The sequence below is a fragment of the Parus major genome, chromosome 6, assembly GCF_001522545.3.
Source record: "Parus major isolate Abel chromosome 6, Parus_major1.1, whole genome shotgun sequence".
In the NCBI taxonomy this organism is placed as follows: Eukaryota; Metazoa; Chordata; class Aves; order Passeriformes; family Paridae; genus Parus; species Parus major.
Genome location: NC_031775.1, coordinates 29,502,881 through 29,514,602, shown reverse-complemented (window position 1 = coordinate 29,514,602; position 11,722 = coordinate 29,502,881). Strand labels below are relative to the sequence as shown.

Genomic DNA, 11,722 nt, shown 5'->3' with positions numbered 1-11,722 from the left:
TAAATCTACAGATGGCATTCAAGATTCATGCATAACACAGATGAATAAAATGACATAAAGATATTATTGCTTTATTTTGTTCTCTATTTTTTCCTAACATCCCAAAATTCAGTTTTCTTTTTTTATTAGCTGCTGAGTACTGAGATATTTTCATGGAACTTTATATTCTGATCCCCAAATCTCATTCTCTTCAAGCCCAATTTCCAACGTGCCTTACCATTAACTGGAGCTGCTTTTGAGAATGGAAATAATTTTCTTTCCTCCATTAAGAATCAGTCCTAACTCAGACTCTAGTTCCCTAGCTGGGGTTGGCCATTTTGGCTTCCAGTTTATTTCTGTGCCTGTTTTCCATTAAAAAATAAGATACAATCTGTATCTGCCTGCAATTTCTGGTTGCCTCAGTGCAGCACAGCTGCAGGAAGGTTACAGATTTTGTTACTTGTTGGAGCTGCAGCTCATCCTTCCAGCTGTGGAGATTATCTTCCTAACAGCATGTGAAACTTGGGATGTTATCAGGACTCTTTGTTTAGAGACCAGCTCCAAAATTAACTATTCACTTCAGAAAAATATTTTAAAAGTTCTTCCCGCCAGCCCCCCCCAAAAAACCCCAAAACAAACAAACAAAACAAACAAAAAAACCCAAAAAAAGGGGTTAAAGAATTCACAGCCTTTGTAAAGGGAATTAAAGATTAAGTCATATTTGGGGTCTTTTCTTAGGTGCTGTGATCCTCACAGAAACAATGGATTTCAGAGTTTTCTCTCTGTATTATTTAGGTTATAGAGTGCATTTATAAGCAAATGCAAGAGTTTCCCATCAGCAGTGGAGTGTGTGGGAAATATCAGCAGTAGTCCAGAGTGTCAGTACATTTCCTTCTTCTCAGCTTTATTTAGTCTTGCCATTAATTGCCATTCATTTTTGGCTGCTAATGTTAGTTTTTTGCTGATTTTTTCCCCTCTAATCTGCTAATTCCCTAAGAGATTGTTTTGTGTAGTCAGATCAGTGGTTTACATACTTTATCTAGAAACTCATGATGCTCTTTTCTTATCCTAAAAAGCTAGTGAAGCAAAATGGGAACACTGGAACAGGCACTTCCCAAAAAAAACAGGCTCCACTGATATTCTGCCTTGCTGGTGGGTAAATCAAAATGAGCTGGCAAACTGCAAGTCTTGAGATTTTATTCTTATTTATTGTACAACCCTACCAAGTTCATACAACCCATCCACAGGAGGAGCTAATTAATAGGGTGTCATAAGGTCTCAGCAGTGCTTTTTATAGCTCCTTTAACTCACGTGGGAAATTGTTGTTCCAGGCAGTTTTGGCTGCTGGCTGACATTTCTGTGTGCAGGACCATGGTGACATTTTTTGCAGGGATTTTCCAGTTATGGCTATTGGAGGTTAAGTGTTCCTGGATGAATACAGTGTAATGTTATTAATCACAAAGGACAGGGTAAAGAAAGGTAGCTTTTTTTGTCAGCACTCTGTAAAACACGATCCTGCACGCTGTCTGTGGAGAATTTGTAAGGTTTTTTAGAAGAAGAAAACCGAATGCCATGAATCACGTGGGAGTTTGTTGCAACACCCAGCTAATATTTCAGTTTATCTGATAGTTCCTCATTAAGTTTATCTTTCAGATAAACTCCATCACCTGTGGATATTCAGTCTTTCCCCTCTCTGTTTAAAATGACATGCAGAATACCAAACACCGCCAAAAGCATTTTTCCTTGAGCAAAATGCTCAGCTCCAAATGGATCAAAGAAAATTTCTGTGCATGAAAGCAGGTGTCAGCAAACAGTTTTACCAGTGATATTGAGTTAAAAACAAAAAAAACAAGCAAAAACAACCCCAAAACAATAAGACTACACTTACTCTTATAAATAAACTGCACATCCTGTGGGAAGTAAACCACCCAAATCAGTATTTGAGAGATACTTTCGAAAAATTCCTTTTGGAAAGCCAAAATTTTGACTGAGCTTCTAGGAACTTGACTTTTTTTGTGCTGCAGGGACAAACAGCTCTTTGTTTGGTGCATGCTGAGGGAGAGATACACAGATGCTCCTTCCTGGAGGATTTTCTATCTGTCAAGCTTGTTATTTAGCAGCAGTAATTAATGATAACATTCTGCACTTCTGCAATCACTTGAATTAAAGAGCAGCAAATGAGCACAAAGAGAATCTTCTAGAAACTGTGGGTGAAGCTGCAAGGGGCAGGTTTTCCCCAGCCAGGACAGGCAGGACTAAGTCCACTGCCCTCAGCAGAGATGATGTGAAATCCTCTTAAATCATCCCAGACCCAAACCTGAGGAAAAGCAGTGCCAGGAATGTGGCCTTAGTGATGGAATTACTGACAGAGCTGATAAAAATAAAAAGGAAACACAGCTTTATCTTGAAGTCAATTTCTCATCTTTATTATGGGATAAAGATCCAGAAGGAGGAGGAGGAGGAAGGTTTTGCAGTTCAATAGCATTTCTAGCAGCTTGGGATATGGGCACGCTCCTCAGTCCTGAAGGTTAATGTAAAGGTAGATCTCCAATGAAAATGAGAAATTAGCCTGTAAAATGCTTGGGACAGAACTGATTGTGTGTTCCTTGGCTGTATCACGACAATTTGTTTTGTTTGAGGCACTCCTGCATCACCCCATGAGAATAAATAACAGGAACAACCAAGAACACTGAGTGCTTTGCTTGTGATATTTACTGCTGGGGGGGGAAAAAAAACCCAAATAATTCTAGAAAGGCCCTGAACTCACAGGGAGCTTGTAAGAAACCACTGCAAGTGCAGCACAGGGCTACAGCTCCTCTCTGCCTTCAGCTGTGACCCTTCTCACAGCCATTTCCCTCTCCTTTAGGGTTCGGTTTTCCAAGAGCATTCATGTGCCCAGCTACCCTTTATTACAGGGAGATTTTAGGGAAGGGACTGTTAGTGTTGGAATGTGGGTATTTAGTGTGTGTAACTGTATTTTGGCAAGCCCTTTGCTATATTTATACCAGAATTATTCCCAGAGCTCCTTGATCTGTACCCTCAGTTTTCCTTGTGAGAACAGTAGAGCTGGAAAGGCTGTGAGAAGCTCAGGTTTTCTTTTTTATTGCCTCAATTCCTACACAGTTCAGTTGTGGAAAAGATAGGGGAGTCCTTGGTGTGGCTTTGGTTTTAATATTCCTTTTGGTTATGGAGTGACCCACATTTTACAAGTCCATGGTTTTTCAGTTTTCATTTCTTTATCTTCAAAGCCTGGTTCATGTTGATGTTACCTGTGTAAAAAATTGAAATAGCGGATGTGCACTGAAAATCTTACCAAGACTTCTCACTATAGCAGCTTTGATTAAAATGAAAATAAATATACAGGCGAAAAAATGTGACCTAAGATTTTGCATTATTCAAAGGAATCCTTTTATTTTTTTCAAATGAGGCTTTAATAGGATTATATATGTATGTTTTATTATATTGAAACTGGCATACCATTCAAATCTAAAACCCCTTTTCATAGTTTGTATTTAATGATTCCTACTTCTTTGAAGCTTAACATATTTTCACCATATGGCAAGCATTTAATTTTTCCTATTTTTCTAGTGGAGACTAAATTAAAATTGTTATTTGGTTGAGCAAATCCCTTCAACCTGTATGTGCTGTAGGTCAAAGATTCTGTAGGTTTATTTCTCACTGCCATCCCACACTTTTCTCAACATCTTGTTCCAAAACCTGATGAAGTCAACCAAGATATTTCCACTTACACCAAAATCCCATGCTAAAATTAGGAAGCACTATTTCTTTTTTTGCACTGAGTTGCCCTGAATTGAGTAATTGAGTGATTTTGTGCAACAAATAACCCTGTCATGAATGCAACATAAACTCTGATGTTTGTAGATTCCACATTCATGCCTGAAAAAAAATAAAAATTAAAAAAAAAATAAATAAAAGGGCTCCAGGAAAGGAACTGTGCAGGAGGGAGAGAGGAGCTTTGGATTCCATCTCTGGACAAATATTTGTGTAAGAAAATTTAACCAGTTCCCTAAAAATCATGTTTTGTGGCCCAGCATCATAGAATCACAGAATGGCCTGAGGTGGAAGGGATTAAAGAACCTTCCCCTGTCCCAGGCTGCCCCAAACCCCATCCAACCCAGCCTTGGGCACTGCCAGGGACCCAGGGGCAGCCCCAGCTGCTCTGGGCACCTCTGCCAGGGCCTCCTCACCCTGCCAAGGACGAATTCCTTCCCAATATCTAATTTAAACCTGTTAGTGTGAAGCCATTTTAAAGAAATACATTTTTTTCAGATTTTTCTTGCAATTATAACTATTTCTGTTGTTACAGTATGAAAACCTCCATTGCAGTGAAATTGAGTTTCCATTTAATGCTGTGGGAGTTTCAGCACAGACTGGGCAGCGTTTCTTGAGGTTCCACCTTCCTGACTCCAGAGTGCAGCTGTGAATCCATCTGTTGCCTTGTTTTGTTTTGATTTGTTTCCCATTTTGAGTTGCTTGGTTTGGCTGTCAGGCAGAGGGGGAACTCGGGGTAGGAAGTTGTAGCTGGATCTGTCATCTCACCTGAAGCACTTCTGGAGATTTCTATAAACTGTATATTCTTTGGCTCCTCTACAAAAATGTGAGAATATTCAGATAGAGCTGGAACTGATGCTGCATCCGCTTCTCGGAGAAAAAAGATTTAATGTAAAGATAAATCAAGAGTACAAAAGACCTTTCTTCACTTTCATTTATTTGTTGCATATTCAGTTTCCTTTTTATCACTCTTTGAGCAAAAAATACTCGACAAACAACCAGATCTCTGTAGGAATGAACCCTTCCATTTCAGTTGTGTTATCTGTGCAGAATTCCAACCATTTGCTTGGAGAACTAATCAGTGTTAAAGTGTAAAATGATACAATTGCTCCTCTTTTTAAAAATCATAAACATCCAAGCAAACCAAAAACCCAAATGCAGTTTGTTTTTCTCCCAGCAAATCACATACTTTCAATTGATATAGTTTAATTTCCATGGTTCTTTCTTTAAAAAAAGGTTTATTTTCTCTTTCCCTCTGTCTAATATGATAAGTTATTTCTCATTAAAATGTAATTTTCATTCTTCCTTGAGCTATTAGATGTCACTGAACAAAGGAATCCTCATCTATGTCATTCTACTTCCAGTCTTTCATTTTCCTATCAAAATCCTAAGGCTACGGTGGTAAGAGCATGAATTTTAGTCTTGAAAGACACAAATTGTCTTTAATTCTATTCATGTTAATCGTATTTTATGGCACTCTGGACCTTGTGGGACGAAGCTCCTTGCTGTACTTAATACTGTAGTTAAATAATGATATTTCTGCTCACTCTATTTCCCTCCTACACACATTTCACCACCTGATCTCTGCTGGTGCTGCCTGCAGAGTCCTGTGCTCATGGGCTGTGTGTATTTCCCTCTGAAAACATTATTTTCCTTTTCCAGGTGCAGTTGGCTGGGTGCCTGTGTACAGTACATCCAGTTTGTTTTTCCAGCAGCCACCACTGCAGTGGGAGCTGAGGTGGAGGAGTGGAACCTCCCCAAGCCTAATTCCCAAATCCAGGAAGGGTGAGCACATAAGCCTGGGCAGTATTTATAGGAGTTTCAGCTGGAAACACCAGTGCCAAACGCTGACTATTTTGTTTTCATGTTTTACCTTTGTGTTGCTCAGTCAAAACAAGTTAATTTTAAATGGAATGTTTTCATTCTAAGGAAAAAAAAAAAAAAAATAAAAAGCAAAACAGAGCAGCTCTTTGTGAGGTGTTATTTTTAGTTTTACCACTCTGAAACAGCTGATGGAGGAGAGTTCTGATTTCTGCTGTCTATAAAACCTTTAGGTTTCGACCTTGAAATCTTATTTATTATTGCATCAACTTTTGTATTACTTTTTAAACCTCTTTGGTGGAGGATTTACTCCTGGATGAGCACTCACAGTCACCCACCCCATGACACAGCACAAGCCAGTGCAGACAGATCCACATTTCTTGAAGCATAAAATCCCTCACAACAGCATGGAAAAGGCTCCTGTGGGACAGACCCCTCAGATTTTGTCCCACTGGGTTTTGTCTTTTCTCTCTGTTTTTTGGGGCTTTTCTGTCCTCATTGCCTTATTGTTTTTCTTACCTTATGCAGCATGGAAAGATGATTTGGCCTCGCCTTCAAGTGTTCCCCAGGCTGAACAGCACCTTGTGAAGGGAATAACATCCTTTTAAATTTATTCCCTCAACTTCACATCAACTGTTTCTGCTTTTCCTGCTCCCCCCAGGAAGTGTGTGTTAGGGGAGAGGGAACAGAAACTGCTCCTGAATTGCTGGCCCAAAGAAATGCCATTCTGCATATGTGGTCAGCATCAAAAATTACATTTATTTTATACTTGTTCTGTCAGGATGTGGCTAGACTGGTTAATTTAGTACAGAGGTGTTTGAGGGAACTAATTTTTTACCAACCTGTACATTAAAAATAAATTATCCATGCAACTTTTCTTTGAGTCATTGGTACTCTTATTTGTAAGAATGTACAGGTATTTTTATAAATCAGAAAATGTCCCATGACACAGAAGGTAGTAACAAAAAAATAAAAATATATGATAAAAATATTATAAATATAAATATACAATATAAATATTATAAATATATTATATATTATATAATATAATATATAATAATAGAATATAATAATATATAAATATAATACATATAAATAAAAAATAATAAAAAAATAAAGCAAAAACATAACGTTCTGCTTATGTTGTCTCTTTTTCAGGTTTGCCAGCCTGAGTATATTCTAAGGTGATGAATACTGTGGGTGAGCTCTGTTATAGCAAGACTTTGTGTAAATTCAATGTCTTTCAATGAGTCAGCTCCAGATTCTTTTGGTTTTGCTTTAGAATGATGTGAAACTCACAGTCTGGTTTGATTTCAATATGAACACAGGTGAGACTTGTCAATTCTGGCTCAATTTTGCCTTGAAAGCTGATGGTGCTTGGGTTTTTTTGTTCTTTTTTCCTAAGCCAAGTAATCAAATAGTAGGAATATATAAAATATTTGTTTACCTGTCAATATTAAATCCTGTGTTCTGGCCTTTACAAACTGAACTGTGGGTTTGTGGTTTGGTGCATTTGCAAATGAGGCCACGCTAAGAAAAATTGAGCAAACACAAGCTGAGATTTTTGCCATTGCTAGGAAGTCATCAGATCCCTCTTCTCATCTACACGACGAAAGAACATGAGCTGGTAAAACAAAATCTCTGAAAAGTTTTGTGTTTTCCTGCTTGAATAAAACCGAGGGGATATGAACTTGTATTTTCATATATATAAGTTAAAGTAGTCATTTAAATGTATGGTTACACAAAAATAATCCTGCAGTAAGTCAAATTCTCAATTCATGCCTTCAGACAGCCAACATGAACTCAGAAAAGAGGGAAAGGGGTGAATAAAAAGGGGAAAATTAAGTGGAAGGTCTTGAAGGGAAAGGAAATAACTGTGAGGAATTAAAGGTAGAGAAAAAGTTTGATAAATAGGAATAAGGTTCTGAGATAAAGAACTCCCTCCTGTCCACATGCAGGATATGTGGCTGAACCCCAAGACTCTGATAGCCAAATAAAAGTGCTGGATGCACAGAAATCCCTGCATCTTCCCATGGCAGAGAGCTTAGTTTGGGTCTGTCATTACTGCCTGTGAAGCAAACATGACTATAAAAAGGGAAAAGTTCATTTTATTCTGCTTCAATTCTTTCATTTCATTTCATTTCAATTCTCTTATTTCCAACCAAAGTAGTTTTATTCTTTAAACATTTCTTCCCATGCCAGTGGCCTTGCTTCCAACCTTTTGACTTTGGCAAGAAGCAGCCTAAGTCAATAAAAAAGAACTCCAAGTGTCGTGCACAATAAAGCCTTGGGTACAGTGTTCCAAATGACTGTAAAGAAAAATTTACTGAAAAGCAGGCAAAGAACTCATATCTAGAAATCAAATCTCTGCTTGTAAAAGTCAGAGGTTAAATTCTTTTATTAAAAAAGCACTTACATGTATCTTTCAGGCATGCCCTATCCTTGCTTAAATATTTGAGGGCAGGGAAATCACCGGCATAGGCAAGAACATTTCCATAGATGTATGTTAGAAATCTACAGCACAAAATTAAATTACTTCCCTCTTCTAAATGACATTTCTACTTTTCACCTATCAAGTACTATGGGCTCTAATACAACTTCTGAAAGGCAAAAGGAAAAGTAAAATAACAGGAACAAAAGACACATCCCAGTGTGTATTTATTTTACTTTGTAATTCATGTCAGTCCAATTGTGCTGCAGGCTATTTAGTTTATGAAATGCTGAAGTTTGAAAACTACACCCAGAATTATTTTTGGATTGTATTCTGAAGATATATAACCCAGGAATGATTGATTTGCGTGTTTTGAGGTTTTGTAGTTTGCTCAGTTTGTGCTTAAATTCTAATGCAGGAAGGCTTTAAAAATCATGTGCATAACAAAGGGGGAGGAACATCTTTATCCAACTGCCATTTTCTGATGTGAAGACTAAATTTTAAAAGTAGGCATTGACTTTTAGATGGTCAAAATAGAAGTCCCTCTCTTGACTTCCACAAGTGGAGGGGAAGGATTTGGAACTGCTTTCCTAGTTGTCCAAAGCAGATCCATAAAATGGCTGCTTCTCTCAGGCTTTCACAATCCCATTAATTTTATTGTGTGAGGTACTGGTCTTCTGAGAGATGGAGTTCATTACTTCGTATTTTGTGCCCCCCTTAATGGATATGCTTAATTATACAGCTTCTGGTCTAAATGATGTTTTAGGATGTTCACGTATGGTTTCCCTTTGCTGGGATTTGGGAACAAACTTCCACCACCTCTCTCAGAAATGCATTTTGGCCATGTTGCAGAGCTGGGAACTTGCTGAATGCCTGACCACAGGAGCCTTTTTCTGCTGTGCCCCAGTGCAAGGAAAATTCAATTTTCAGTTGTGCCCTGCCAGGGCTCATTCTGTGGATTGTCAATGGCACTCGTGGTCCTGACTCCCTTTGGAGATTTTCACCATGGAAAATATTTCCCCAGAGCTGTCCAAGTACAGGGATCACTTACCTTTTATCTCCTGCTCATCCTGTGGAATAAATATCAAGATCACCCACTCCTGGGTGGCAGGCTGGAGGATTTTGGTTTGTTTCCCTCTCCAGAACCCCGATGTTGTCACAGCTGAGTCTCCGCAGTCTGGGGGAATTGGTCCCATCTGGAGGGACTGAAAGCTCTGCACCCCCTGCTCTTGCTGTCAGTGGGGAACAGGAGAGAGATCTCCCAGGGCTTTTGGCTCCCAGTCCCAAGCAGAAGTGGGAAAAGGAGGTTTTTTGAAGAGCCATAGCCTGCGTGCAAGGAGGGAAAGCGCTGCAGAGGCTGCTGCAGGAGCCCTGGGCCTGCAGTGTGCCATGCTCGCCTGCAGCCCATGGCAAGAAGCAGCTCTGGAGGCTCCACCAGAGCTCCCATTCCATGCAAAGTCCTGTGAAAAAGCCCCTCACCCTTCAGTGGAGCCCTGGTTCCATGTCCCTTGGGCCTGTGTGACAATGGGAGCAGGGAACACACCTGGCTGGGAGTCAGGCTGGGACTGGCCTGGTTGTCACCAGCCCTGCCAGCCACACAAACTGACCCTGAGCTCATTTTCAGGGTGTAAAACCAGATCCCTGCCTCGTTGCTTTGGGCAATTCACTGTCTGTGCCACCTGTCACACAAGGGCACACTCTTGTGACACCCAGCCCCGCTGCTTCAGGGAGCAGAGGCTTGCCCAAGCATTTTGTGAAATACAAAGGCAAACAATTCCACAATCAGCGCTCCTCAAAAATGTAGACTGGCTTTTATGTTCCTTTCCCAGTCAAACCTCCTCAAAACCTCAAAGGATTCTTCTTTCATAGACAAGAAGAGAAATATCACACAGAAGGGGACAAAGAAAATCATAAGAAAGCACCAGCTCTGGTCATTAATTTATTTCCATAATGAACGTGCCCCAGATTTTGGGCTCACTTTTTCCAGTTGTGGTTTAAAATTCTGAAAATTTGTTGCTTCCCCTCTGAAAAAATGTAGATTATCTGACATGGAAACTTAAGACCTAATTCATACTCCCATACACCCATCATTTTTTTGCTGTAAAATAAAGTCTATGAAACCCCCTGTGTGGTGAGGGGAAATGGAAATATACAGAGGGGGATCTGACCCAAGAGAAAATGCTTTCCTTTCTCAACTACCAAAATGCATCCTTTAAATCCATGCTCTCAGTCTATTCCATCCAGATGGTTCCTGCTGCTCTTATCAATGGCAAAATATTCTATTTATCCTTCCAATATTTTTCTTTTAAACTGCTCTGGAAGGTAAGTGCGTGAAACTGATCTTCATAAAAAATTGCATCTTTGAAATCAGAGCTTCAATTTCACCATAATACTGATATAAAAAATTGCCACTGAAGAGCTTCTTTTTTGACACATTAAAAACAAAACTATAGTTGAGAAACATTACTGAACCTCAGCCAGAGACAGAAAAAATATGGCATCCAGCTCTGTTTGCATCTCACTGATTTTATACTGATCTAGCCAGTGGCAGAATGATGGATTTAATTTGTTTTTGACTCATGCTGTTTTAACTCCAGGAATAACAAAACAAAAAAGCTTCTATGTTTTAGACAGGTTGGCTTCGTTACACCATCAGCACCATTCCCCTTATGGCCAAAGAAGTGTCAGTATTAAAGATAATTACAAGTGTAAAAGAAACTCCATAACCTAAATTAGTGGATGCACTATGTTATCTACAGAAAGAAGAACTGGGTGTGTTATGTACTGTGCTCAAGGCTAACTAAATTCCTTAGCTTTAGATACTTTGGCATTAATTACCTGTAATTATTTTTGTCCTTTCATTGTGATTTATGTTGGTCTGAATCATCACTAAAAACCTAATTAAATCAGCTATTTCCTTTTCTTTTAGTCCTGTTCGATGATGAGTTTGTTCTCATTTTGTTCATATTTGGACATCAATCTTTTCAGTGTTTGTGAAAATCTCTGGAGAAGAGGGATTCACGTGAAACACAGGGAGGAGAATGAATGCACCTCACTGGGAGATTTTATACACTCAGGTGCCAAGATTTTCCAAAGAATTTATAGTATTTACAAAAAATGATGGCTGTTGTCAGTCCAGGGTTATCTGTCACGGTTCACAACAAAAGATTCTCTCTTCCTTTCTGTGACTTTTCCCCCCATGTCTTTATGTATACATATAAAAACACATTCTAGATTCATTCCTGTGCTTCACTTCCAAAAAGAAGTCTTGCTCTCTGTCAGTTCCTGCTGTAGCTCTGTCTTCAAAGCTCCAGAGTATTTATTCACGTCCTCTGCCAGTGAATATGTAGAAACTCCATCAAAACCAAAGGAGTCACACCTGTGTAAAACTGGTCCCAGCACTTCACCTATTGCGTGTTTAGAACTCAAATGTACACACTTGCAGAATCCCTAGGAAGAGAAATATTTGCTTTAAAAGGATGCAAAAGAGGTCATGGCAATGTCTGTGAGATCCTAGGCCTGTGTTTTTCACTGCTCTTTTTTAACTCCTCTTAAATAATCCATGAAAATCAGGATGTAACAAGAACTCTTCTAGCCACAAACACGGAAAAAGACTTTGCAAAACAAGAGCCAACAGTGATATTTGGAATTCACAACTTAGTCTTATTAAAAAGGACAGGAGGGGCACAGGTAGACAGA

The 11,722-nt window shown here is 39.1% G+C and overlaps 1 long non-coding RNA gene across 5 annotated transcripts in view; it reads left to right on the top strand.

The window, feature by feature from the left end:
• LOC107207102 overlaps nt 1-10,943 on the top strand; it is a 105,389-nt gene extending 94,446 nt beyond the window's left edge. For all 5 annotated transcript variants that reach the window (XR_001522613.3, XR_004498147.1, XR_001522611.1 and 2 more), the window contains exons 7-8: nt 5,434-5,556; nt 6,751-10,943. This is a non-coding gene — a long non-coding RNA (uncharacterized LOC107207102). The remainder of the gene's footprint in view (nt 1-5,433; nt 5,557-6,750) is intronic.
• Nucleotides 10,944-11,722: the final 779 nt, after the last annotated feature.